A 25516-nucleotide genomic window follows, 5' to 3' on the forward strand; every position below is an offset into this window, starting at 1 on the left:
ATTAGATACTGCTATGAATATAAGAGTGTGCTTCTTGGGAGGCTCCTGGACCCAGAGGCTATCCCTCTGTCTCATGATCCTGTGAGGAAGGTAGACTTCTGCTCCCAGCCTCAAACACTTCTGTCATGTTTGTTATTGGTCACTACAATTCCAATGAGATTAAAAGGTACCCTCAAAAAAAAAAAAAAGCCTGACCTGTGGTGGCGCAGTGGATAAAGCGTCAACCTGGAATGCTGAGGTCGCTGGTTCGAAACCCTGGGCTTGCCTGATCAAGGCACAAAGGGGAGTTGATGCTTCCAGCTCCTTCCCCCTTCTCTCTCTCTGTCTCTCTCTCCTCTCCCTCCCTCTCTTTCTCCTCTCTAAAAATGAATAAATAAAATAAAAAAATAGAGAGACAAGGGCTTGCTATCTAATATTGATGAATTATGTGTTGGTGGGTCTTTTTGTTTTGTTTTGTTTTGTTTCTATCTTCATTTCTCATCAGCACACACACTCATAAATGTTCTTTTTGCTTTTGCCTTTACCAGAAGTCACACTTGCATGTGTATAAAAAGCTCAGATAAGTTTCTAAGTAAAGGAAGCACTGCAGTTCTCTTTCTGTACAAGGACTCTAACGTGGGGAAGCCATCTGGCTTAAAAGGCACCACATCCTCCAGAGGGAAACCTGTTGAGATTTCAACATTTTGCTGACCTGAGTCAGTGCCCTCAGCACCCCTGGGGTCAAAGGTCTTCTGGTGAAGAAGAATAAAAAGTCACCAAGAAGTAGGCTTTTTGATTTCTCTAAAAAAAAACAAATCTCCTTCCCCAAAGCATACCCCCATCCCTTTACACGCTGAAGAGAAAAAAGGTAGATTTTGAGAAAATCAGCATGTGCGGGTATTGAAGGTGACACCAAAAGGGATTGTCACGAGTGGCAGCAGCAGCGTCATTGAGACACCAGCACCTAGCCTCTGTGGTCCCCTCTCCCTCCCTCACATCACATCCGTCTCCCCTCTTGAGTCCACCCTTAGTTCATTCTCACCCATTTTGGTATATTTGTCACCTTTTTAAAAACTGCTTTATTGATAATAATTCAGCCATTTAAAGTGTATGAGTCCCTGTTTTTTAAAACACATTCACAAGGTTGTGCAGCCATCCCCGCTCTCTAATTCCAGAAAATTTTCACCTCCCCCCCAAAAAAAACCTGTACCCTTTTGCAGTCCCTCTTCATTTCCGCTTCTCCCCAGTCCCCAGTAACCCCCAATCTACTTTCTGTGTTTATAGACTTGCCAGTTCTGGACATTTTGTATAAATGAAATCATAGGAAACATGGTCCTTTGTGTCTGGCTTCTTTTACTCAGTGTAATGCTTTTAAAGTTTATCCATATTGTAGCATGAATCAGCACTTCATTCCTTTTTATGGCTGGGTAATATTCCATTATATATATAGATGCATCACATTTTGTTTATCCATTCTTGTGTTGATGAACATCTGAGTTACTGCCACCTTCTGGCCATTATAAATGATAGTGCTATGAATATTAGTGGACAAGTTCTTGTGTAGCCATGCATTTTCATTTGTCTTGGGTGTATGCCTAGGAGCAGAATTGCTGGGTCATCTGACAACACGATGTTTAATTGTTGGAGGAACTGCCTGTTTTCCACCTTTTCATTTTGTTCCCCAAGACCACACAAGGGCCTCTTGAGTGTTCTCTTTATTTATTTTTTATTTTTATTTTTGGTATTTTTCTGAAGCTGGAAATGGGGAGAGACAGTCAGACAGACTCCCGCATGCGCCCGACCGGGATCCATCCACCCGGCACACCCACCAGGGGCGATGCTCTGCCCACCAGGGGGCAATGCTCTGCCCCTTCGGGACGTCGCTCTGCCGCAACCAGAGTCACTCTAGCGCCTGGGGCAGAGGCCAAGGAGCCATCCCCAGCGCCCGGGCCATCTTTGCTCCAATGGAGCCTTGGCTGCGGGAGGGGAAGAGAGAGACAGAGAGGAAGGGGGGTGGAGAAGCAAATGGGCGCTTCTCCTATGTGCCCTGGCTGAGAATCGAACCCCGGTCCCCCACACGCCAGGCCAACGCTCTACCACTGAGCCAACCAGCCAGGGCCTTGAGTGTTCTCTTTAGCCCCAGGGTTTCCCCCTCCTTCCTACCAGAACTCCTTACCACGGCAACAGGGAGCAAAGCCTCTCATCCAACAGACACCTTTAGAACTTGTTTAGTGAACAACAAGGACAAAGTACTTCAAGTATAAGCTGGGTCATGCTACTGGTTATGCACTGCTTGAAATACAGTAGTTCATTATACCTAGAATAAAAGCACAGCTCCTGTCTAAGGTCTAGAGGGGCTTGAAGGGTCTCCTCTGCTTTTCCCTCCCTCTTAGTATTTTCCAGTCACTCTGGCCTTCCTTGGACACTGGCTCTTTCCTGCATTGAGCCCTTGCACTTAGCCTATATTTTGTTTCCCTTGCCTGGATTAGACCATGCCATTCTTCATGAGGTTGGACAAAGGAATGAGCAAATTCATTGAATTCAATACGTTCAAGGCCACACAGCTGGTTGATGGCAGAGAACCCACTGGATTCTCATATCAAAGAGTTTTTTTATTTGTTTTGAACCTTCCCTAGATGATCACCTGATATAGGAACCTGTACTACAGACTCTCTTCTACCACTCTATTGGGGTTTCTTGACCTCATCATTACTGGCATTTGGGATGATATAATTCTTTGTGGTGGAGGTTATCCTGGGAGTTGTAGGACATAGTTATGCATCACTGGTCTCCACCCACTGGAGGCCAGCACGAGTCACCCCACCTCCTCAGTTGTGACAACCAAAATTATATCTAGGCATTGCCCCAATCCTCTGGGGTGGGGAGAGGAAATCACCCAATGGAGAACCACTGCTCTATTGCTATCGTCTGGTTCATTGGATGTTGGTGCTGAAAATAGCCAAGGGTAGTTCCAATCTCTACTCATCAGAGAAAGACTTCTACCCAATTCCCTTTTAATAAGGTAGGATATAAGACCCACATGGATTTAGAAGACATTTTAACAATGAAGTTGGAATCCAAAAGAGTTTGTGATAGATCTGCAGTTAATGAGCATACTTGATTTACAGGATTCCACATTCTTCCAGAATTTGGGTATCAACCTAATGAGATTCCCCACCATCCTGGGTCAGGCAGGGGGTATGGTCTTGCCCCTTAGGGAGCCATTTCTATGAAGTATTTTCCTGGATTGCTTGGCTCATTCTTTCCAAAAGATCAGAACTTTAGAGTAGTCATAGTAACAGGAAGGAGGAACACAGGATGAGAGAGAGAGAGAGACCCTATGAAAATGAGTTCATTTGTAAGTGCTTCATGTTCATTTCATCAGCTTATATCTCCTATAGCCTTAGTCTTAGGCCTGAGTCTGAGATGCAGAGGTGAACACAATTGCTCCGAGTCTTTCTAATTCAGGATGCTTCCCAGCTCCTTCAATGCTGTTCGGACTCGGTGGGGTACGACTGAAGCCCCATTAGTAACCCCCTGTGAAAACTCAAGTCATCTTTTGCTGGAGATGTCCAAATACAAGAGTCATCTTTTTCCCTGAGCAGAATTAATACATTTGCATGTTGTATATTAAGTGTTTAATTAAAACCCAATGCTAAAATATTTTTAGAAAGTTATAAGAACTCTTTGGAAGAGGCCTGGAAGCCAGGGGTTGCTTGTAAGTTTATCAGGCATACTTCCATCCATCAGATACCAGGTTCCAACTTCGTCCTGTTTCTGTCTGGTGCTTGGGTTGTTTTGCAGCATTAGTGCTGCTAACAATGTTTTGATAATGCTCAGACAACAGTTAAGATTACAAACATTTGAGCTGTTAAGGACTTAAGCACCCAATTTCCTCCAGCCAGAACCCACATCAGCATCTGGTGGGATGGTTGCTGGGTGCCTAGCATAGAGTCTGTGTTGGAGGGACATAAAGATCCCATAAGCAAGTTGAAGCTTATAGGGAAAGTGCTTAGAGACTGAATTTTGCTCCTTTGACTCTAATTGCTAGTATGGCTTCCTGGGGCCTTGGAGCTGGATGTGTTCCGAGGAGAGAAGCCAGGCTTAGAAGGTGTACCCCATGCTGCGGGATGAAACCTTATTTAGTAGCTGTATAAATCGAATCCTCACTTCATACAGGTTGATGGGATTCATATCAGACCGTCCCCTCACTGTGGGAGGTGTCCCTTGCTGATTGCCTCTGCTTTCCAAAATAGGAACTCTTCCCTTCACTGCTGATTTTTTTCCCCCTTTGGCTCATTCATTCATGCATTTAGTCATTCACCCAGTTATTCCCCAGGGGTCTATTTAGAACCTTCTATGTATTGTCCCAAAGTTGACCTTGATTGATGGTCTACTCCTATGTGCCAGGCACTGTTCTGAGCGATGTACATGCACCATCTTCCATTTCAGAAAGTCCTTTTAAAGCAGAGGGTTTTCTCTAGCTGAAAGGGAGAGTCAGAGGGATTCAAAGCACGAAAAGGTCTAGAGCTGCTATTGCTGCCTCCCAGATGGAGGGGGCACGTGACAAGGAATGCAGGTATTTTCCAGGAGCTGAGAGTGCCTCCTCCTGCACTCCTGACAGCCAGCAAGGACGTGAGGACCTTAATCCCATAGCTACAGAGAACTTAATTCTGCCAACAGTTTGAAAGAGCTGGAACAAGAATTCCCCCCAAGGCCTTCAATCAGGAGCTCAGCCCAGATGGCACCTTGATGTTGGCCTTGGATGGGTCCCTTTGCAGAGAACCCAGCTGCGCCCACTCAGAGCTCAAACCTCCAGACTGTGATATAATAGGCGGGCATTGTTTTAAGCCGCAAAGTTGGTGGTACCTGTTGGGCGGCAGTGGGAGGCCATTACCGCTCTCGTTACTGCTGCCAACCGACTCATTTCATTCTCATGATAAGCCTGTAAGCTCCATGTTATTCTCTGTTGGTTACAGGTCAAGAAACTGAAATTCAAAAAGATACCTATTCAAGCCCACGCAGCTTGTAAGGGGGGCACAGACAGATGCCAACCCAGCTCTTCCGATTAAAGTTCTGATGTCTTTCTACCTGTCTATGCAGCCTCCATCTGGGGCCTCAGACATCTCCAGGGTGAGCGTAGCTGTGTTTCCTCTCTCGCCCTCAACCTCTATCTTTGTGAATGGGGGACATGCGACATTGGAAAAAAGAGGGGGGCAGAGGCTAACCCTTATAGAACCCCAGTGGGAGCAGAAGCAGCCCTGGACCTCCAAAGCAAGGTGAGCCTTCAGCCAACACAGACATGGGGGCCGTAGAGAAGAGGGAAAGGGTGTGAAAATAAAGGTGCCATCAAAGGAGAGAAAACAGCGATGATATTAAGGTCAGGATATTGGGAGCTTCTAGTTTTTAATCTCTTCTCACGGTCAGAGATGCATCCCCAGAGGCTCAAAGTGACAGCAGTCGCTGCCATGTGCCACGACCCCTGAGTCTTCCAGAGGCTAACCTACCCTCCGAGCTGTCCTCTGACAGCTGTCATTCAATGTGGTCACAGCTCCCTGCCTGCCACATCCACCTGGCTGTCTTCTTCACTGTTTTGTCCTTGGGGTCAGAGGCCACGCATCAAAGCTCCTGTCCCTGACTCTCCATGGCACTGCTGGTGGCCTCACCTTTTGGGAGCAGGTCCAACTGCATTGTAAAAAAAATGATCATGCCAAAGGAAAATGACCAGAATTCTAAATTTTGACTTTTTTAGAATTCTTGTAAATCATATCTCTCTTATTTTTCTAATTGTGATAGTATTATTTGCTCATTACAGAAACTATGGAGAATATAAAAAGAAGAAAGAATAAAGCAAAGACTATATATAGAAACAGTGGCTGTTAATACTGTCTTCCTCTCAAAAAATTTTCTTTGGTAATGAATATTACCAAAAATATGTACATAAATATGCAAATTTATAACTAAAAATATTTTTAATGGACATGGGAGCAGATTGGATCTACTATTTATATCCAACTTTTTACTTCATAATATACCATCAATACTCTACCAGATCACTGAGTACTCTTTGAAAGCATGTCTTTATTGGCCACATCAAATGTAATCATGTGATTATAAAATAATTTATTTGATTATTTTGCTTATTTGGGGACATTAAAATCTTTTCCAATATTTTCAGTAATATCCATACTACTTTGATCTAGGCCGTTGTACATTTGCTGAATATCTGATCATTTCTTTAAGACCGATATAGGCCCTGGCCGGTTTGCTCAGTGGTAGAGCGTCGGCCTGGCATGCAGAAGTCCCGGGTTCGATTCCGGGCCAGGGCACATAGGAGAAGCGCCCATCTGCTTCTCCACCCCTCCCCCTCTCCTTCCTCTCTGTCTCTCTCTTCCCCTCCCACAACCGAGGTTCCACTGGAGCAAAGATGGCCCGGGTGCTGGGGATGGCTCCTCGGCCTCTGCCCCAGGCGCTAGAGTGGCTCTGGTCGCAATAGAGTGACGCCCCGGAGGGGCAGAGCATTGCTCCCTGGTGGGCAGAGCGTCGCCCCCTGGTGGGCGTGCCAGGTGGATCCCGGTCGGGCGCATGCGGGAGTCTGTCTGACTGTCTCTCCCTGTTTCCGGCTTCAGAAAAATACAGAATAAAAAAAAAAAAGAAAGAAAAAAAAGACAGGTAGACCAATATTAAATAACTGAAGTTACTAGGCTGTGATGGTTAATTTTACTTGTCAACTTGAGCAGGCCTTGGGTTGCCCAGATTAACCTCATTTCTGGGTGTGTCTGTGACGGTGATCCTGGAGGAGGTTAGCATTTGACTAGGAGGCTGGGTGAGGTAGATGTCCTCCCCAATGCGGGGACCATCATCAAACCCACTGAGTGCCCGGACAGAACAAAAGGCAGGGAAGGAGGAATTCACTCCCTCCCCTCTTTTTCTTCTGTCTCATTGTGTGAACTGGACTGTCTCATCTTGTCTTCTACCCTCAAACTGGGATTCATATAATCAGCTCCCTTGGACCTCAAGGCTTTTGGACTCCAATTGAATGACAAAACTGGCTTTCCTGGATCTCCAGGCTACAGACAGCAGATTAAGGAACTTCTCAGCCTACATGTAAGCTAGGTCCTCATAATAAATCTCCTTTGACATATATATAAAATACATATATATACACACAAGATTATTCAATAAGATATATAATATATATTATTCAAATAATAATTTTTGAATATATTTGAATATATTCAAATATATATTATTTGAATAATATATATTATATATGTGTGTATATATATGTACATATATGTCTCTGTGTGTACATATATAATTCTCTTTATCTAGAGAACCCTGACTCATACATAGCCTAAGAGGTGTAACTATTTTAAAGCTCTAATATGACAAAATGTTTTCTAGAAAAGTTGTATCTGTCCTTCCACACTCTTGCTAATGCAATGTGTCACACAGTTTAAAAAAAATCCCTGTCAATTTGAACTGCAATATCTTCCCTTTAAGAGAATTCTGTCTGTATCTCCCCTTCAACAGCACTCTGTCTGCCCTGGATTTTTTGTCTTTGACAATTCTCCCACATTCTTGTTCCAAACAGCCCCTACTCCCCTATCCATCGGCCTCACTCAAGTGTCTCCGAGTAGAAAAAAAAAAAAAAACTAATTAGATGACTCTTTCTCAACATATTCACATTTGTTTATCTATAAAGATAGCCATATGCATGTTCATGTAGTTACACAGTACATATATCAAATGAAGATCAGATGCCAAGTAATGTTTACTTCAAAAAGAAAGGGGGTAGCATTTTTTTGAGAGCTTTAAATCTGTGTGTGTGTGTGTGTATGTGTGTGTTTATGTATATCTCTATATATTTATAACATTTTTCAATGAACTGTTGGTGTACAGCTCCCTGGTTCATAGCCAAGAAGAGCAGTATAATTGAGCTGAATCTCTTTTGGCGAAAAGAGGAAAGAAAGAAAGCAGAACTGACTGAGGGCATACCAGGTGCCTCAATATTGGGCTCCGTTGTGTGCATTGTTTCTTTTGAGCTGTATGAGGTGTTCTTTCCTACGTTTCTGTGCCTAGGGACATCAATGTCAAGGTTCAGACACTTGCCAAGGCCTGCAGCCAATACTGCAGCAAGCAGATGGAAGATTTGAACCCGAGTTTGCCTGTTCCCAGCCCCACGCTCCATCGTCACTGAGTCCCATCCCCAGTTCCTCTGGAACAGGTCCTAACGCACACCGCTGCCCACAGTATAACGGACAGCTCGCTCGTATATGGGCTGGGTTGTTCCTCCTTGCTGTCTCAGCATCCTCGCTCCCTCTCCAGCTCTCGACTGCCTCGCGCAGCCTCTGCTTTTCGGGCTCATCAAACGGAGACGTTTGCTAAAAAAGTCTCGCAGCTTTGGAAGGACCCAGCGGAGCAGAGCACTGCCCAGGTGTGGGCTTCCATGTGTCCTTCTTCAGTCTTTAGGTTGCCCAGAGGCAATTTCAAAGTGTCCCGCAGTAAAAAAAAAAACCTCTCCAGGGAGTACACCTGCCCGCAGAGCTTTCGCCTTCCTCGCAGATGGGCCCACGCATGACCACGAGTGAGTCACAACTGAAAACGGGAGACAGCTCCCCCGGCTGCAGGGCTCTGGGTCCTCAAACCACATTTATGTTTTTATGTATGTGTTGGGATGATTCAGCGGAAACTTCTGGTCAAACGGATCACCATAGTAACTTTCAATAGACATCCAGCATGCAAATTAGAGAGTGGAAAGCCACTTTCTCAATAGCCTTAAACCCATCATCCTCTGAACCTCCATGGATTGAACGCTCGACACTTTGAAGGTGCAATGCAGACTCTGCGTAAATGCTGGCTGGCCCCTGGCCCAGTCTGCTGGTATCTTCAGATGCTCAAATGAGAAAAACAGACTCCTCTGGGTGGTTTCCACACTCTGAGTTCTTCATCTCGCGGGAAGACGTCTACACCGGAGCCAGGAGACTGGGGCTTCCATTTCCTCTGTATCGTTCATAAGCTTCAGAATGTTGGACAAATTATGAAACTCTCTGGGCTTCAGGACTTTGATCTCTAAAATGGGGGTAAAATGGCTTGTTTAATAAACATACAGTGTGTTTGAGATACTGATTAGAAAGTGCTTTGCCTATTTTCACCTTTCAATAAATGACAATTACTGTTAATAAATACCCTCTTTGGACCTTCCGAAGCCTGTTTTCTTTCTTCCAGCCTCAGACTTTAATGAAATGACAGTTATATAAAAGGTGTGTTTCGTATCTAGGTATATAAATGTCAACATGGCATCCGCTCTCACAGAGCTCCAGGAATTGCTGAGGAGAGGGTGAAATAAGATTATAGGCATTAGGAAGGGGGTTCAAGTTAATTCTCATGGAGTCTTCTCACTTAAAAATAAATGTCTATGGCCTGACCAGGCAATGGCACAGTGGATAGAGCGTCGGACTGGGATGCGGAGGACCCAGGTTCAAGACCCCAAGGTCGCCAACTTGAGCACGGGTTCATCTGGTTTGAGCAAAGCTCACCAGCTTGGACCAAGGACACTGGGCAAGGGATTACTTGGTCTGCTGTAGCCTCATGGTCAAGGCACATATGAGAAAGGAATCAATGAACAACTAAAGTGCCACAATGAAAAATTGATGCTTCTCATCTCCCTCCCTTCCTATCTGTCTGTCCCTATCTATCCCTCTCTCTGACTCTCTCTGTCTCTGTCTTTGTCTAAATAAATAAATAAATAAATAAATGTATGTCTATGGTATACAGATTTCAATTTACAAAGGAAATGGGATGTTGAAGAAAAGGAAGTTATTTTATTGACATTTTATTAACTGTATCAAACAGGAATGCCTTTGAATATAAGCAACAGAATAACGTTTAATTAACAAGAAATAATTATACAAACAAGGGTAAACGTTCTTCCTCTGTTTTCTCTCTCTTTTTCACACACACTCTGTCTTTCCATACATATAGACAAACACACGCATACATGCATACACATTTCTGGAGGTATTTGGTTGCTCACATTAGTTCAGTGGCTTAACAATATCAAGGTCACCATCTCTACAATCCCCATGTCTTTTCCTTCTTGCTGTTACCTCATCTTCCTAAAGTAGCTGCTGAAGTTCCAGCCATCATGTCTGCATTTCAATTAGGAAAAAGGAAAATTGATGGCACCATTAGAATACTTATATCTTATTCAGGAGAACTGAGTCATATGGCCATTCCTAGCTACCAGAGTATTTAGAGAGTGATTTTTCAAAATAAATTTTAAAAACCTTTAAAAATTATACCAGCTTTTGTAGTAGACACAGATAAGAGCAAAGGATTTTAAGCAGTCAATTTATATTAGCTGACACATTCCCCTTAGGTTTATTTATTTTAGAATTATCTATTAAAATATGATTTGACTTTGCAGAATTAGAATATAATTTTGGAATTAAGCAAAGAAAGCCTTCCTCTACATTTAAGAATTGAAATTTGGCCCTGATTAGTTTGCTCAGTGGATAGAGCATCAGCCGGCGTGCAGATGGTTCAATCCCTGGTCAGGGCACATGGGAGAAGTGACCATCTGCTTTTCTTCTCCTGCCTTTCCCCCTTCTCTCTTTCTTCTCCTTTCATAGCCAGTGGCTCAATTGATTCGTGTGTCAGCCCTGGGCACTGAGAATAGCTCGGCTGATTTGAGCATGGGCCCCAGATGAGGGTTGCCAGGTGGATCCCAGTTGGGGTGCATGCAGCAGTCTGTTTCACTATCTCCCCTCTTCTCACTTAAAAACAAACAAACAAACAAATAAATTTAAATATGAGTGGGTACCCTTTGCCTGCCTCTTTACAGTCCTAGTCTTTCTGCTTTCCTTCAAAAATCACAAGGCAAATAATAGCTGATCAGCTGTCATGTCCTAAGCTCTTAGGTGTACAGCACTGGGGTGGGTCCCACAAACGAACTAAAAACTCTGCACAAGCCGCCGTGTCTGACCCAAAGAACTCTTAGCTAGCTGGAAGTCTACAATGACACTAACCAAACAAGAGCAATGTACTGGGTAACTGCATGACGCACTCAAGCTCTCTTCCTATATTCCTCCTATCCTTCGAGAGCCTGATGAGAACTAGACTCGGGCTGTCCCGCTGACTTGACTGATAGCAAGGAAGCAGGAATATGACCCAAAGTCACAGGGTAGCTCTGCTGTTTTGCACACCTGGGCCCTAATTCAGGGGTCCAGAGTTTTGACCCCTGAATTCACAATCTTCTGTATTGAGCACTAATAGTGTCTAAAGGGAGAAGTGGATAATGACAAGAGGGACTCCCTGTGGCTGTCCTCCAAGTACCCTGGGAGAAGCACCCATAGAGATTTATTTGGTCCACCCAGAAAGAAAGTGAAAGCGGCGAGAGTGGGGAAGAGAGAGAGAGGTAGGGGGAGAGAGAGCCAGTTGAGTAGATAGTACAGCCTGACTCTAGCTGTAATTCCAGTCAAGGGGCACAACCACAGTGACCCCACAGTGACCCCACAGTGACCCTACAGTGACCCCACAGAGATGCAGGCAGGAAATACTCCCCCCCACCTCAAACGTTACTCACAGACCTGACCCACATGAAAGTCGGAGGGCTTGGGGCGTCCATTCCTGTGTTTGTGCAGATCTGACCTGGAGGCGCGGAGGGAGTGAGTGAAGGAAGGTGGAGAACGGATGTGGGGGAGGAGCATGAGGGCGCACCGCAAATGGATGTCCAGCACAGAACTGAGTGAGGGGAAAGAGGCCGATAACACACGCCCAGTCCTTATGCTGATGCAAGTATCACTACCAGTGAATGTCCCAGAAGCTTCCCCGGGGTGCTTAAAGATGGGGCTCACACATAGGACAAAGCCCCTTTGCCGTTATGAGCTCCGCCTGTGCACACAGTGCCTCCCTGCCTGCCGATCCTCACAATCCAGACCCCACGTGACATTGTTTGACAGAAGATTAGAAATACCCTCAGTTGTGTTTCCTACACAGAGTGACACTTCAGTGACGAATACTCAGTACCAGTTTGATCACTGTAGCCTTTTCATCAACAAATTATGTCATCCAAATTCTAAGAACGTAAGTTTCCTTAAGGGATCTGGTGGAATGAGCAGGGCGGCGGAGGCGGAGGCGGGGGCGGAATTGACGCCTTTTCCTTTAAATGGTAGGGCAATGAGGCACTACCTGATTTATAGATGGTCAGTATGTATTAAAAACTAATGGCTGGTGACTAAAGGGAGGGGAAAGTCCTATACCTATCAATTATATCTGAATATGTGTGCGTGTATTCATTTAGTGTTATGTTTGCCCCGTTGACCAATCAGCTAGGTCAGAATAAAGGCTACAGTGTAGCCACATCCACAGTTCATTTGCTTCTTCCAAGATAACAATCAAAAGTGATGCTGGAAGATTCTGTGCCATTCTCCTGAGCGTTCCTACCCCGAGGACGAGGAGGACTTTTCTGGGTCTGAGGAAATGCATGTTGGGAGTGGTCAGGTGCATTCTGGTGCCTCTTAAGGTTCTACTTTTCAGAGAATCACCAAGGATTTCAACACTGAGTTTCAGGAGTGGCAAGAGGTACATAAAAATGTTCTCAAGTGTAGTGATTAAAAAAAAAATTCCAGGCTTCAAGGACGATAAGTTTTGCCTCTCCCAACCTGCCCTCACAGATATAAAAAGGGCGGGACGTGACTTGGGAATCCTTGGGAGCAGGCGTTGTCTCTGGCAGGCGATGTGGGCCACCAGATAGCATCATTGGAGATATTAACATGGCGGCAGAGAGCTTGGCGGGGTGTTCACACGGGGCTTAATCAAAAAATGGAAACAGGTCAAATAATTTGGGCAAATCGGGTTTCAATCTTCCCTTCCTTCTTGCCAGCATCTTTGAGAGAAAGAGTGAGAGGGATCCCATTTTCTGAGAACAGTCATTTTCAGGTTGGGACACACCAGCAAATGGAGAGAACACTGCATCATTCTGAAGACATTTGCCAAGCACTTCATTTGTGTCTGACCCGGTGCTCAGCACCAGAGCCTGCCCTCCAGGAGATTTCCAGTGGATGGAGAGACAGAGAAGCAAACATGAGATTATAATGGGGGGTGAGTGGCTAACATGGCCCATGATACGGAAGGAAGCACAGGATGCCCCAGGACTGGCACGGAGTTGCATCACCCAGGACACAGGCTCAGGATATCAGCAAAGCCACTGTTCCCTAACCCCACCAAAATATATTTCTGTTAATAACAATTTAAAACACAGATTGAAGTCAGGATTGTGGGAAAGGCTGAATTTTTTAAGACTTCTCTTTCAGTCTAATGTTTCCATTTTTAAATACATAGAGGGTTACATCTTCCAGGTCTTTTTTTTTTTTTTTCCCAGAGAGACAGACAGAGAGAGAGAGAGAGAGAGAGAGAGACAGACAGACAGACAGGAAGGGAGAGAGATGAGAAGCATCATTTTTTTGTTGTGGCATCTTAGTTGTTCATTGATGTGCTTTCTCATATGTGCCTTGACCGGGGGACTCCAGTTGAGCCAGTGACCCCTTGCTCAAGTCAGTAACCTTGGGCTTCAAGCCAACAACCTTTGGGCTCAAGCTGGTGATCATGGGGTCATGTCTATGATCTCACACTCAAGCCAGAGACCCTGAACTGGTGAGCCTGTGCTCAAGTTAGATGATCCTGCGCTAAAGCAAGTGACCTTAAGGTTTTAAACCTAGGTCCTCTGCATCCCAGGCCAATGCTCTATCCACTGCGCTACTGCCTGGTCAGGCTCTTCCAGGTCTTGGAGCCACTAAAAGGTTGAATCCAGCCAGTCTGGGAGCATAGATCCCCAAATCTGGAGGTTTAGAGTGGATTTCTGGAAGAAATGAGCTACCCATGCTTCAAAACTAAACAGAGCAGGGGCATGCCAAGTGGGAGGAACAGCAGGTGGAGATGCCTAGATGTTGGCATCTGCTATGAACACTGCTAGGGTTCCCAGTTACCTTTTCTCATCCCACACCCAACTTCCTGTTGAGATGGAAAGTGGCCGCTGAGGGTTGGGGGCCTGTTGTGTGTCTGAGTTAGATGACACCACAGAGCACTTAACACAAAGTCCGGCCTGGAGTGAGGGTTCTAGAAATGTTACGATTGTTGTTGCTGCTGGTGTTCATCTATCTTCTTATGAAAGATACTTATCTCTTGGAATGTTGACTGTCAGTGTTCCTGCTGCACATTCTAGGAGGAGGCAGCATAGTGCTGACAGAATTCCTGAGCACACATCAGTGCCTTTACCGGGCATTTACGAAATGCCAACCGCGTGCACTGTGCTGCATCCCAGAGCAGAGGCAGGATGTGGGCCAAACCTGACCTTCAGCCTCCTGCTTCCAGAGTCAGCCGCTCAGACAGAACAGTCTGGGCGTTACTTCTGGCACCATGGTAAACGCTCAGAGGATAAAGACGCAGAGGAATTGTACTACAGACCCAGAGCTCACACAGGGAATGAATCTCAAAGCTGTCCAGCGACAACCTCCTCCCCAAATAAAAGTGGCCTCCATGAAACTCTCCCAAATGAATGTCAACCCGAAGCCAGCACTAGGAAATGTTAGGGGAGCCAGGGCAGGAAAGTAACATTTATTAAATGTCTGCTCTATGCCACATTTTTGGATTATGTATATAAGATCAACTCTTCTCTTCTTAAATGCTGGGCATTTGGTGGATTTATCTCCCCAAATTATAGATGAAAAAATTATGCCTAAAGAGTTTCATTTTATTCCCGGATGTCACAGAACAGATAAGAGCCTTGTTAGACCTTACCTCTGCTTGACTTTATCCAGTCTTTTCTTCTCCTTGCACTTAATGCAAAATTGGACCAGAAAAATGACCCTGGATTTCAGCCAACAGACCTCTAAGAAACTGCCTAGGGCAGTGGTCAGCAAACTCATTAGTCAACAGAGCCAAATATCAACAGTACAACAATTGAAATTTCTTTTGAGAGCCCAATTTTTTAAACTTAAACTATATACGTAGGTACATTCCTTATCGAGGTAGCGCCCACACGTGGTATTTTGTGGACGAGCCACACTCAAGGGGCCAAAGAGCCCCATGTGGCTCGTGAGACGCAGTTTGCCATCCAGGGGGCTAGAGGAATGGGACCCATGCTGCAGAAATGTTAGCTGCCTTCTGTGGCTTTCCAATGCAACCAATGTCACAGGGAGGATTCTAAGTCTCCTGGTGACCAGATAGGCTTCAGACTTCAATCCAATGGGCCTGGGACAGGAGAGGCAACTAAAACAACTAGCTGCATGAGTGCGGGGCAGAGCAAAGCCAAGTAAACACTTGCTAGTCCAAATGGTCTCTTAGGACTACTTAAGAGGCTTCCAGTGGTACCGGAGCACTGGGATGTATGCCTAGAACCTCATTACCTATTTCTGAACACTGCAGACCCAGCCAGATAGCCTGAGAAGGAAGCCAGCCTGTGTTCAGAATAAACAGTTAACTCTTCTGGGCTGGAAGAAATGATTATTCAAAAGTTGGTCCCCACATACAAATGCAAATGACATCTCCGAGAGACACATGAATGCTAATTTCTCCAACGAAGTCTGTAGACAAATGCTAGTCATTAGAAACATTTCCGTGCATTTATATTAGGCCGTCCTCTAAAAGACTTTTCAGACAAATATGTCATCAAGATATTCAAAACCATGTAATCTTATCCAAAGTTTCATCTATCAACAGTACAGTTTTCATCTCTTGCAGCTGTGTGTCAGAACGCTTGGAGAGATTACTCAGCTGATACGGAGGAGCCAGGGAGGGGCTGAAGACGTCTGGGGGTCCACAAAGTGCCCCAACAGGAGGGTCTGGGTTTTCAGGGCAGGTTAGGTCTTTTGGCCACAGATGAGAAAACCTAGGCCAGTAAGGAGTGGCCTCTATCTAAAAGGTTAGAGGAGAATTCTCTAGGGACAGCTCCTTCTGTGCACCTCTCCACCAGCCGGCCCTCACACACAAGTGCTATGGAGATGACTGATTAAGTTAAAAGCCGGCTAACTCGGAGCTCAAGATCCTGTCTTCACCACCTTTTCTGCAAAGCAAAACCTCAGACCTGTAGACTGCTCCCTGGAAGGGCAGGGGTGAGGGGAGAGGCTTAGGTGAAGTGACAGTCTTTTTAAACGGAGGGTGCAGCTGTAAGTCATTTATCTGAGTGTGTGGGCATGTGTGCTCTTTTCTCTTCTCTTCTTTCCCCTCTCCTCCCCTCCCTTCCTCTCCCTTTCCCTCGTTTTCTTTCTCCTTTCCTCCCTTCCCTTTCTGGGAAGGATGTTTTATAAAAAGAATGCCCAGAGGGAGCCTTCATGCTATTCCTAGGGTTGCAAAAGTTATTATTATTTGATTGTTTTCTGAGGGGCCATTTGTGTTGGAGTCACTTGATTTAGTATGTGAATAGATGGTAGCTTTTGGTAGTGATGGAACATTATTTTTCTGAATTAATTACATAATAAAGTGATTCCATCAAATAACTTCTTTATCTGATAATGTACTCATTCATCAATAGGAATATTCATTTACCCACTCAACCATCCATCCATTCATCCATCCATCCATCCATCCATCCATCCATCCATCTATCAATCCTCTACACATTGATAACAAGATCAGAAGAACCCCAGATCATGGCACAATTATAGTTCTGTGGTTGGAGGAACTGAGGCATAAAGAGGTTAAACAATTGGACCAAGATTACCTAGTTAATAAGGGATGGTTCTGAGACTGACTCATCTACTCAGTGGTTCACTCCATTCAATTCATGGACAACTATTGCTTGAATGCCTGCCTTGTACCAGGTACCAAGGCCAGGTACCACAGGAAGGTAAAGCTGTCTCTGATGGACCCCTGCCTTGGAGGAGCTTACACTGTTGAATCAAGCCAAATGTCACAGGCTGGTAGTGAGCTGTGTGGTCTGAATGCAATGGTAAGCTGGTGCGAAAAGCCACCTGCTGAGGTGCCTGGAGTACAACTGACGTTGTTAGGGCATGACTGAGGGTCATAGGGCCCACCACCTAGCCTCCTTGGGGACACTATCCAAAGAGTACCTCTTGTTTATGGAAGTACAGGCTATATATCAGATCCTAATGGCTGCTGCTTTGAAGGAAACTCAGGAAAGAGCAGGCTGGGGTAAGGCTCAGCCCCTCTGTAGATAGCTACACTGGGTCTTTCAGACAATGCTTCTTAGAGCTGGGAGTGTGGTTGGTGCTTGTTGGCTCCTGCAAATCAGGGCATGGATGTCTCCATAAAGAACCACTAAATTGTGGAGGTCCTTCTTAGTGGAAGAAACAGTTTGTGCAAAGGCACAGAGGTATAATGATGATGGAATAATAGAGCAAGGTGATTATGCAGTTGAAGCACAAGTAATGTGTGATGGGATGGCTAATGGAAGGGGAAGAAAGATATCTGAACAGTTAGAATCAGGCCTCATGGTGAAGGGTCTTATATGCCAGCTGGGGAGTTTGGACCTTAGAGGAGCCACAGAGCTATTTGGGCAAAGGAAATATATATCCAGATTTGTGCTTTTGGAAGAATACTTGGCAGTGGCTGGGCAAGTATGGAGGCAGGGGCACTAGTCAGTTGATTATTTCAACTAGTTTAATGAGGACATATCCAAGACTCAAGGAGTAGGAGAATTGATAGATCACAGCAGGTTCTCAACATTTTTGAAAAGTAAAACTGTAAAGATTATAGTGTTGAATGAAGGGGATAGAAGAGCTAAGCTCACCTCTCAGGTTCCCAGCTTGAAATCTGTGTGGATAGTTATTTTTCAAACCTGATTGGGGACTGTGAGAAAAGAGGTCAGCATTGAAGAGTCTGAGATGCCAATGGGGGCATATCAGGGGTGATGTCTAGTAGGCAGTTAAAAATCTTGCTCTGGAGTTTAGAAGATCACATATTGGTTAGCAATTGAAACTGGACAGTCATCAGCATATAGAAAGAAGATGGTGAATAGGTAACATATGTGCCACTACTCCTCACTTCTGCACCCAGACCAGAGCAGGCATCACTAATCAATTGCTGAATTTTTTGCATTGACCCCAGCTGCTTTGATTCAGACAGCCATTACCAACAGATTGGAGCTAGCATGGAAATTGAAATATTCTTGATGGCTATCATAGAGGGGATGATTGAAGCTATGGAGGGGTTGGGAATACCCAGTGTGGAGAGTGAGGAGGGGAATGCATTGGACACTGGCACCTAGCAAAACACACAGCTGTAACTGAAAGTGTTGGCTTTGACAGAAGATGACCTGAATTCAACTCCCATTGTCACCACTCACTGGCTGTGTCAGCTTTGGAGATTTATGTAAACTCCCTAGGTCTTCATTGTAAAACATGGATGACAGCAGTACCTCATTGGCAACATTTTAGATAACATTACAGTCTTGTAAAGTGTTTAGAACAAGCTGACACATAGAAGATGCTCAATAAATGTTATTTGGGGGGAAATGAGAAGAGGAAAGGTAAAGATTAAGAAGGGTTTCTCAGAGACTATACCAGAGTCTGGGGGGACATCACGATATCCCTAACCACAGGAGACTGGCTAGCATTTGGGAAGAATCCTAACTCATCTTGTTTCTAAGACTCAATCCTCTATGTGGGGTCGGCACGTGGTTCCCATGGGTGCCGTGGTCCCTATTCAACTCAAATACAGTTTGGGAGTTGACTCTATGTACCGATTAGACTTTGCCTCCTAATTTGTAACAGTTCCTCTGTGCAGAGTTTAGACAAAGAGGGGGCTGCTTTGATTTAGCCTGGCAGCCCTTGGGTCCGAACTTCCTGGGTTTCACCAGGATGGCAGAAGGGCGGATGCTCAGTGGCAGCCCAGGGGGAAAAATGAATCAGAGTTCAGTTGTTTTCGATCAAGAGGTCACTTTTTATTTTAGGTTGCCAAGTGTGTGTTACCTGAGGAAAGGCCCTGTGGCCTGTCTAGAAAAGCCTGATAAAAATAAATAAATACATATAATTTATTTATTTGCCTGGTCTGCTCTTTCCCAATCGCTGTCCTCCATCGAAAGGCAGTGACGGTCTTTTGGGTGTAGTACAGCATAGAAAGTGTTTAACAAAGTGGCCTCGAATTTATGTAGCAAGGATCATATTTATCCGGGTAAATGAAAGATTATGTTTTCTGAGCTGCGTCTCTGCCGGCCCTGCCAGCCTTTAATAATGTTTGCCAAGGAGACTGGAACCACTTTATATGGGCTTCATAACCGCAGAGTTGGTGGTGTTGTTTTTATTTTATTTTTTCAGTGGGGGAGGAGGGAGTGGCCTTTCAATGTTATTTTTCACTCCAGATGTGACGGTAAAGTGAATTACCCCGAATGCAAAGGGATCACACAGTTTCCTGGCCTGGACGCAGAACTTCTGGTGACCTTGTGGTGAGGGCAGCAAAGATTTCAAGTGGTAACAAATCAGGAGATGCCAAGAGGCTCAAAGGCTGGCTGATATTTTCGGGACAGTCTGCGTCCCTGCGATCTGCTGTTGGGTTTGCCAGGGTTGATTTTCTCAGAACACTGAGTCAAACAAAGCCATGCATTTGGCCTTTACTTGTAATTTCCTGCTGGTGTGTTGGTGGGTGTGTCTGTTTGTGGGAACATTTGTACATTTGCTTGTGTGTATGCATGTGTGTGTGTGTGTGTGTGGGGGTACCTATGGTCCCAAGGCCAGGGTGACAAACAGGGAGAAATAAGAGAAGGTAAGGAAGTGGTGGGCAAAGATCATGGTGGCCTCCTAAGAAGGAGGTTGCCCAGGTTTATCCATTCTTTCATTTATGGTGCAGGATTTTGTGTCTGGTACTATTCCAGGTTCTGGGAATACTACAGTCATCTAGAGTGACAAAGTCCCTGAGCTCATAGATGTTACCATCTAGTGAGGGACACTGACAGTTTCAGGTCATTTCGGATAAAAATGGCTGGTCCAGGACGGAGTAAAACAATGCCTTCTGTCTCAGCAGGGTTGACTGTCCTACTCCAGGGCAGCTCTTGTCTCTGAATGTTACTGCCCGAGGGAGGGCATTTCTGGGATACAGTTGTTTCCTTCTGGACAGATAGGCTTTTACTTTTACTGAGATCATTCACCCCATTTTAAGGTTGTTTTCTTAAATTCCCTGTATGTCATTGGTTCTCAACAGGGGATGATTTTGTCCAACTAAGAACAATCAGCATTGTCTGAAGTCACAACTAGAAGATGCTACTAGAGCCTAGTAAAGGCCAAAGATGCTGTTAAACATTCTGCAGTCACAGGGCTGTGTGATCCAACAGAAGGAGCCCGTTCTACCTAGTGTTGGCAGAGCCAGACACCAGACCCAAGAACTGCAGCGGAGAAAGATTGACTATTTTATTATAAATGACGTCACTCAGGATAACAAGAAGCTAATGCTCAAAAGCCAAACTCCCTGATGGCATGTAAGTTGCAGATTATATAGGGCAAAATCACAAGGCACCTTGGTTAGGGGTTTGGGGTCGTGCTGGGAACTGATTGGTCAAAGGTAAAAAAGGGTAATAAATCATTTCTCTAAGTCTTGAGGACAGTTCTGAGGTCTGTTCTGGTGTCCCTCTGTCTGCTTTCACAGAAAAGTAGCCATGGGGTCGTGCCACCTTAGGGCTCTGGAGGTGAATCATAATTCAAGTCAAGATGTTATCTTTAGCCTGCCAGAGGTCCAAACCTATGATCATTAGTCAGGTCCAGGCTACTGTCCTCTGCCGCCTAAGGGTTTGCTAATTATTCAGGGGAAAGGCTAAGTCTCTGAGGGTTATATACATATATATACATAGAGAGAGAATGATCTAGAGTTAGGATTCAGGTTAAACTTAATCAAAGTCATAAGGACCTTCAGCTTCAGCAGCCCCATAACAAAGTATGACCAAGTCCCAAATGTCAACAGGGCTCAGAAATTTTGATTTCCTTATATTTTCTGTATCCTCCACAGTGAGAAGGTATAGCTGATTCTCTCTTGTATACAGAGCATTGACATCTTATAGATGTTCAATAAATATTTGCAGTCTGTCAGTGCCTAGAATAATGCTCAATACACAACAGGCAGTATAAAATGTTTGCTGAGTGACTATCCGATAAGCTCCATGACCTAGTACTGTGTCACTCTGGTGAGCCCTGCAGCCTTTCTGAGCTTCAACGATTCCCCCAATCAAGAATGAACAGACCCAAATGTCAAGTGTCAAGGTGGAGAAACTCTGACTTAAGTTGGTGCCTGAGGCGCTCCTGGCACCAGGGTTTGTATGGATGTGCTTATGTGTGGATGGGTATGAGATCTGCCAGGAAGCCAGGCACTGCCCCTTCTGGAGTAGCCCTCACCACGACTGTTTGCTTCTTCCCCTAGAGAAACTGCCTCCCCAGACAGTGAGTTTGGAACCTGTATAGCCCGGGGCTGCTAGCCACTCTTTCTGCAGAATGGTTTGCAGAGACGTGGGAATGGACAACCCTCATGATGCCCGCCTTGGACATCTTAGGGCTCACCCTGGGGATATGTGTCCCCAGAAAACCCAGCCATCCAATCCCTTCCTGTTCAAGAGCCTATGCTACCAATATGTTTCCTGACAACATCTAGGGTCAGCCCGGAATGTACTCTGCCTGCGAATTCTGCCTCTGAAACTGCTATTCAATGGGAAATAATCACTCACGAACCACCGCAGACGGGATCGAGACTCGGTACCTGAACGGGTTGACTACCCACTACCGTCAGAGGCGAGGGTGTCTGGGGGAAGGAACACAGAAATGAACTATCTGGGAAATCTGAGACATTGTTTTAAAACAACGGTTTTTTAGGGTGTTTGATTTACTATTCAACTGTGCGCAGCTGCTGTTTGGAAAAGAGAACGCCTGCCAAGCCGAGCTGGTGGAGACGGATGGGGAGAGTGCGGACAAAGGAACGTGCAGCCGTGTTTGCACACTTCACGCGCTACCTCGGTAGGTAAGAAATCGTCCCGCCGACCTTCCTGAGAAGCCCCTGGCTCGAGTCTCCCTCACTTGCTATTTATCTGCTGAACTGTCGTCCCCCCCACCTCACTCTTGTCTTCTTTGTCTTAATTAAAGAGATTTAGGAGACTGCCCTGTCCTCTAAGTGCACATGCTAAATCAGGGAGTTGACAATCACTGCCTCCTTTTGCTTCTGTTTTCTTCATTCTGACATCAAGACACCACATGGAATGTGGGAGGTGTTTTGTTTTTGTTTTAGTTCAAATTTAGGTAAAACCAACATAACCTAAAAGTAACCGTTTTAAAGTGGCATTTTGAACATGTGCAATGTGGTGCACCCAATGCTAGCTATCTAGTCCCCAAACCTTTTCATCACCCCAGAAGGAAACCTGTTTCCACTCCTCCTGTCACCCTCTCTTGAGCCCATGGCTAACACTAATCTGCTTTCTGACATTCTCATTCTGGATATTTGAAATAAATGGAATCATACATGTGACCTTTGATGTCAGCCTGTTTCCTTCAGCAAAAGGTTTTTGAGGTGCATGCATGTGGTAGCTTGTAGCAGTATTTCCTTCCTTCTTAACAGCTAAGTAATAGTCCATTGTATAAATGGACCACAATTGCAACATTTTGTTTATCCATTCATCCACTGATGATGGACACTGGGGTCGCTCTCACCTCTTAGCTATTGCAAATAGCGCTTTATTAATATTCACGTGTAAGTATTTATTTGAAGACCTGTTTTCAAATTTCTTGTGTATGTGTCTAGAAATGGAATTGCTCAATCATATGGTAATTCTCTGGACCACTCTTTGGGGAATCAAGAATTCTTTTAAGGACCTCATTTCACAACCACTTTTGGTGTCCCATCCTCTAGTATATCCTCTACTCAAGAGGAGCCACAGTTAAACTTGGGGTCACCTCCTGAGATAATGATGGCCTTCTGCCCAGGAGTGAGGGGGATGAAGAGGGGCAGAGAGCCCTGGGGAGCCCCTCTTTTTCTCCACTGCCAGAAAAGTCAACTATGCCCTCAATAATGCATCAGGTGTTCAATCCCCTGAACACCCTGCAGAGCAGGCGTGATTCTCCTTATTTTTTGAAATGTAGAAATAGGAACTCAGAGAGATCGATCCACTTGCTCAAGGATACAAAGCTAAGAATTATGGGCCTTCTTAGGTCTAGAGACCTACTGAAGTCATTTCACCAGACTTAAAGAGTGCCAGTTCCCTGCCTGAGACAGCGAAACCCTTCAGAAAGAACTGCCCCCAACTCAAGTAGAAAAATCCCTTCCCTTTTTAGGGAAGTTTGATCCAAAGACAGACCACAGGCAAGAGGAGGTTTCCTTCAGCCTAGGTGACATAGGATGGAAGAATTAACTTTTTCCAAAAGATTGTTTTGTGACTTGTATTACTGGGAACGAGTGCTTCCCCAACAGCTACAAATTCCTTGCTTCCATCTAGTCTCCTGTCTTGAGTTTCTCCCAAAAGGGAAATAGCTACCTTTATCCTTCCTTCCCAGAGGATATTCTTGTTTTGTAGAGAAAAAAATAAGGACAGCAGAAGAAACCAGCCATCTCTTTCTAAGCATGTGCTAAGTTCTTCTGGTGCATCAATGCAACAATTCTCCCAAAAGCTCTGTGAGTTTGGTGGGGGTGTTGTTTTTATTCTGATGAGGAACCCAACAATCAGAGAGGTTAAGGAACTTGTGCAAAATCTCCCAATAAGTAGGAGGAGGAGCCAAAATTTAAGCCAAGAGCTTTCTCAGTCTAAAGTCTGTGGAACATAGTACCCTGCCAGGCCAATCACAATCAATCACTTTCTATTATTGGGTATCCTAGCACCCAGGGCTTTGTGCTTCACACATGGTCTCATTCAATCTTTGTTAACATCCAGCTTGTAGAAAAGGAACTTAAGGCTCAGTAACATCACATGATTTGCCCAAGCTCACACAGCCAATGCCAGCCAAAGACACTATTATGGAGCTACCCAGTTCTGAAGCCCCACTGAGTCCCTGCACACTGCTCTATTTCTTTTGTTCAATATGGTGCTAAACTCATCACAGGATGAGGGGCCAGGAGGAATGGCTGCCAAGGAATCCCACTGTGGCTGAATCACAAATTTCTGACCATCTCATCTTGCTCTTACTCCAGTCAACCACTTGCTGTTGGAGTTAGAAAATCCCCACATTAGAATGGAGCTTTTGGAAGGACTGGTTTTCCGAGCTGCTAGTGGTAACTGATTTTCCTCAGCTGAATTAGAAAGAAACATATTGCAAAAGGAGGTTAATTTGAGTCAATAAGAGCTGAGGGATGGCATCTTTGTGTCAGGGTTGGTGGGCGAGCAGATAAGGAGATGTGTATGCGTGGATGCTCAACATTTGTGTGCAGCCATAAACACACAGATTAAATGTGCACACACAAATCGTGCACAAAAACGTCTGTTTGCAAGGACAGGTCTGTGTACGCTTGTGAAGGTGGACTCATCTGAGTGTCTGTGCAAGTGTATTTCTGGGCATATACATTCGCGGTGGGCTGTGAGTAGAAGACATCAGAAGATGTTCCATTACGACTGATTCCTGAGAGCCTTGGACTAGAAGAATCCTCTTAAGCTCTTTGTGGGGGTCAAGGTTGAGCCTGTGTGTGTCCACAGGAATCTTTTGGCTGCGTGGACACACTAGTTTCTAGGTGCCGGTGACCTGGTTACCTGGGCTGGGTCTCCATATGGCCTCAGTTACTCCATATCTCGTGTGAAGTTCTGATCTGAGTTTTCCAAGAGCCCTGCAGTGAGGACCTGTATGTTTATGCTGGCGGGGCTTGCCTGGGGGTGCCCTAGCATGCAGAGACCCTGTCTCCACTTCATTCTGACTCAGAAGATTTGGGTTGGGGTCTGAGAGCTTGCATATTGACAAGCTCTAGAGGTAATTCTGCTGCAGAAGACATGGATCTTACTTGGAGACTCTCTGACTTAGCATTCAGGTGTTGACTGACAGGTGTCCATCCTGAGCACCCATTCCCAGGAAGGTGCTTCAGACACGCTCTGTGCACTGAGCAGTCACTGGAGGAACCCACTGCTTCCCTGCAGTGTCCTGGCTCGAGAGTGATAGTCATTCAACCATAAAAGGAGATCCTATTTCCCCTCTTTGTGTGTGGAGCAGCCCTGGATACATTCTCAGATCATCTACCCATTTTGTGATGAACCCTGACCTTCCAGTAAGGAAAGCAGCGAATGGTCCACCTGTGTGTCTCTTCTGTGAAACCAACACACAACAAAGAACAGCAACAAATCATGTTTTGCAGATCATATTCAGCAAGTCCTTTTTCCTGAAGTCCGTTGAATATACCGAACCTAAGTACATTTCTAGAGTTAAAATTCCGTCTTGCTAAATGCGCACTCTAAAATTCTAGAGGAAGAAGGATTGATAAACAACCGCAGTGATTTCTTACCCACTGGAAGTGACTTTTCCAACTTTCCATTTACAGACCTACCCTAACTGGAAGGAGTTCTTTCTCCTCCCCCTCTTAACCTTTCTAAATAGGTGAAGGTAGGCGGGCTTACAACAACTATTTGGCAATCCATTTC

At 45.1% G+C, this 25516-nt stretch overlaps 1 long non-coding RNA gene across 1 annotated transcript in view; it reads right to left on the reverse strand.

Annotated features, from left to right (window-relative positions):
- Positions 1-8928: 8928 nt before the first annotated feature.
- LOC136313211 (uncharacterized) overlaps positions 8929-25516 on the reverse strand; it is a 67219-nt gene continuing 50631 nt past the window's right edge. The window contains exon 4 of the long non-coding RNA XR_010727111.1: positions 8929-9054. This is a non-coding gene — a long non-coding RNA (uncharacterized lncRNA). The remainder of the gene's footprint in view (positions 9055-25516) is intronic.

Source organism: Saccopteryx bilineata, chromosome 9, assembly GCF_036850765.1.
Source record: "Saccopteryx bilineata isolate mSacBil1 chromosome 9, mSacBil1_pri_phased_curated, whole genome shotgun sequence".
Taxonomy (NCBI): Eukaryota; Metazoa; Chordata; class Mammalia; order Chiroptera; family Emballonuridae; genus Saccopteryx; species Saccopteryx bilineata.